This window comes from Alligator sinensis, unplaced genomic scaffold, assembly GCF_000455745.1.
Source record: "Alligator sinensis unplaced genomic scaffold, ASM45574v1 scaffold130_2, whole genome shotgun sequence".
Lineage (NCBI taxonomy): Eukaryota > Metazoa > Chordata > Crocodylia > Alligatoridae > Alligator > Alligator sinensis.
In genome coordinates, this window is record NW_005841913.1 from 2,976,664 (window position 1) to 2,980,398 (window position 3,735).

The 3,735-nt window shown below is 39.4% G+C and overlaps 1 long non-coding RNA gene across 1 annotated transcript in view; it reads right to left on the minus strand.

Annotated features, from left to right (window-relative positions):
• Positions 1-925: 925 nt before the first annotated feature.
• LOC112549469 overlaps positions 926-3,735 on the minus strand; it is a 21,388-nt gene continuing 18,578 nt past the window's right edge. The window contains exon 3 of the long non-coding RNA XR_003092880.1: positions 926-1,114. This is a non-coding gene — a long non-coding RNA (uncharacterized LOC112549469). The remainder of the gene's footprint in view (positions 1,115-3,735) is intronic.

The window sequence follows — 3,735 nt, forward strand, 5'->3', positions numbered from 1 at the left end:
GGAAAGTTGAAGCATATATGTACTGCTTGGCATAGCTGAGCACATGAAGGGCAGCCTCCTGCCTAATAAACAACTTAATTATTTACTAACAAGGTGTGGCAGGCAAGATAGGTGGGCGGGGACTGTCCAAGACAGGTGGGTAAGCCGACACAGAGGACAGCCTTAGGACAGGAAATGGGATTCCCACAGTATCTTAATCCAAATAAATTAATGATATGCAGCATTTCACTGCAAAATTTCTCCTGCCAGATTAAGTATTTGAAAGTTTTGGAGTAAGAATATCTGGAGAAAAAGTTGGTGTTTTTTTGTTTTTTTTTAATTTAAAGTTTGTTCAGAGAAAAAAACGGAACCTATACACACTAGTGCATTTTTTTACAGAGACATAATAATATAGGCATGTACAATGGAAATATATATATTTCCATAATATCTCTCTATCTTTCTATCTCTCTATTATAAATATATATAAAACTAAATAGCTTTTCTCTAAGCAAATGCCCTCAGATGCTATAAAGTAAAAAAAAAATACTAAATGGCTACTGCAGCATAAAATGTAAAACAATGAAAGAAGTAATAGAAAAGCTCCTAGGCAGGCAATTGTCTCAGGAGAGAGTAGAATTTTACAGCATTACTATTAATTACATAGCAAAAAAAATTAAGAGTCAAATTAGTAATGAACAGATATTAGGATTTTAGAGCTGTGTTTTACTTTATAGGATGCATTCTGTTGCTTTTTACCGCTAAAGGTAGGATAGGAAAGGAAGCAATTAAATAAAGTTTACTCACTAATCAAAAGTTTGCCTATAAACTTTGAAGCAATGCTCAAAGACTCTTCAATATATAGAGCCCACTGTAGTATCATCATTATCAATCTTGCATTTTCAGATATATAATCTTTTTTCAACTGCAGAAAATAGAAACAAGATTTCATGGAGTTTAGCTTTATAGTGAAGTAAGACACTTACATTTTATTTTCTAGTATTGTTATATGGGGCCATGCCAGGCTGACTGCCTCTGCACTTGGAGATGAAGTAGTTCTCGCCCTAGTTAGTATTTTGATGAGAATTCTTGGAATCCCATGAATGAAGGCAAGGCTTTGTTCAGTCTTGTTCTGCTAATGGATGCAAATAAAAAGAGGAAAAACTATTTTTATTGCAGTAGCATCTAGGAAACAGTCTTGGACCATGACACCTGTGTACATAGTGCAGCACTAATACAGAACAGGAAAATGAGTGTTCAAGGAATGATTTGGAGGATAATGAAGTAGATTTGCAGATTATATATGGGGAATTCCTCCCAAAAATGAAGGTTAGCCAAGAGAAAAGCTGAGCAGAAAGTATTACTCAACTGGCATTCCATTAGAGAAACATTTCACTGAAGATTTTTTTTTTTTTTTGAAACAGATGTTGTTGGCATCTTGATTTACAATTTTTCCCCATTTTTTTATAATGTTGAACGTGAAACACATTTTGATAAATTCAGCAAAAAAAATAATTTATTTTGCTTCAAAATGACTTTCCATTTTGAAACTTATTTTCTATATAAAAAAATTAAAGATTTGAAATTGAATCAAATTGTTGGATTGGAAACTAATATGTTAGAATTTTATTTGATGGAAAAAATTCAGACTTTGCTTTTTCATTCCTTTACATTAAATCTGTTTTTTATAAGATGGAAAATCTATTTTCCAGCCAACTCTAACCAAAAATGCTTGCTTTAAGTGAATCAAAGGGTACATTTTTTATATTAAATGGAGATGAGTCCAAGCTATGAAATTCATATTGGAATCTAAAGGCAAAATAATCTAATGCCTGGAAGTGTTTAGATACAAAAGTGTGGTTGAGGTGAAATTGTATTTTGAATTAATTATATTGGACAAAGGGCACTCATTGGTTTGTAAGTCTGTTGTTAAAGCATGCATGTTTCTTAAGGAATAAATGATTTATTTTAAACATGCAGGCGAGGGACAGACATTACACATACACTGGTTTAAGTTATCAGAAACTGGTTTAACCTGTAACAGAATGGATGTTCAGTGCACATAAAGCAGTTTGAAAATGGCTGAAACTGGTTTGAGAGAAACCTAGTTCAATGTAGTATCTGGTTTATGCAATGTCTGTCCCAGATCCTTTCCTGGTTTAACTTAAACTAGAGACCCCAGAATCCCAGATGCTTTGTAGCCCTGGCCAGGGCTGTGCTGTCTGCTCCACAGAACAGTCTGGTCCCACCCCTCTTCTCGCTGACTGGCTGCCTGGCTTTCTCATTCTGTCTCCCCCACCCCCACTCCCTGCTCAAGCAGGGATTTCTCTCCTCACCTCTCCCACAGCATGGACCGTAGTCAACATGTGGTATGCTAGCTAATGCTGAGAGGTATCTGTGTAAGTAGGACAGAACAAAGGCAGACCAGATAGTGTCTGCTTATGGCTTTTTGGAGCTAATCAACAGGTAACTGGTAACGTCCCTCCTTTCTTCCTTGGAAAAAGATGTTTAAGAAGAGCTTGAATTCATGAGAGAGGCTTTTTGTTTTCTTGATGGGCTGATAAAATACTAAGCTATCAAGTCCCTGCTGGCTCCCTCACTGGTCAGGAGCAGTGAGGGGGAGGGGGGCCCCTCCCCAATCAGAGGCTCCTTCCAGGGCCTGGCCACCCGCTCCCCACCACTCAGAGCTATGGAAGGGAAGGGAGGGCCACTCTAGCACGCCCCCCCCCCCCAGCTTCTAGCCTGAGCCACTGTAGGCATGTGCCTGCACTTCTTCAGTCCAGAGAACTTCTGTAAAATTGCAAACTAGTTCAACCTAGCCAGGTTAGAGTAACTTGCAACGATTGAATCAATTCAGGTTCAGACTTTTTTAATGTCTGTCCCCACCTGCAGCAAAAAGAATACATTTTAAAATGGTGTCCTAGAGTTGATAAGCTTTATACATTATATTTTTTCAATTTCGTACCACTCTAAATACAAGAGGTATGACATTGCCCTATGGAACTGTACTGATGATAAAATAAATTGAAAAAGCATTAGACATTTTATAAAAGAACAAAGTTAATTCAAACTCAACTAGCAAGTAATGTCAATGAAAGTCTAATGAGATTTTATCTTTTTCCGATTGGGCAAATGAGAAACAATTTAGATTTCTCCAATTGTTTTACACTGGGTTGAGACTGTGGACCACCAAACCATGTGGCACCCACAAGGACAGCCCAGCCTGAAGAAAGAGAGCATTGGGAACCTGAAAGCCATGGGGAGGCCAGCACTACGACACAGGTAAGAAATGAGAAGGTAAGAAACAAAGGGCCCCTTGGGACTCGGAGCGGGGGGGGGCAGCAAAAGCACCAGTCGCAGGGCTCAAGTGCCTATATACTAATGCTAGGAGCATGGGGAAAAAGCAGGATGAACTAGCGCTCCTGCTTGCACTAAACACCTATGACTTAGTGGGGCTAACGGAAACCTGGTGGGATTCATCCCACGACTGGGCAGTACATATTGAGGGCTATAGATTGTACAGAAAGGACAGGGTGGGGAAGAAAGGGAGAGGGGTTGCGCACTATGTCAGTGAGCAATATACGTCAACCCTCATCAAGACGGAATCCAAGGATGAGGAGGTAGAAGGATTGTGGGTTAGGCTACATGGGAGGCAAGGAGAAAGGGAGTTGGTGGTAGGGGTCTGCTACAGACCCCCACATCAAGGGGAAGAAAGAGATGCGGGGCTCCTGAGGCAGCTCTCAGAGACCATAAAAG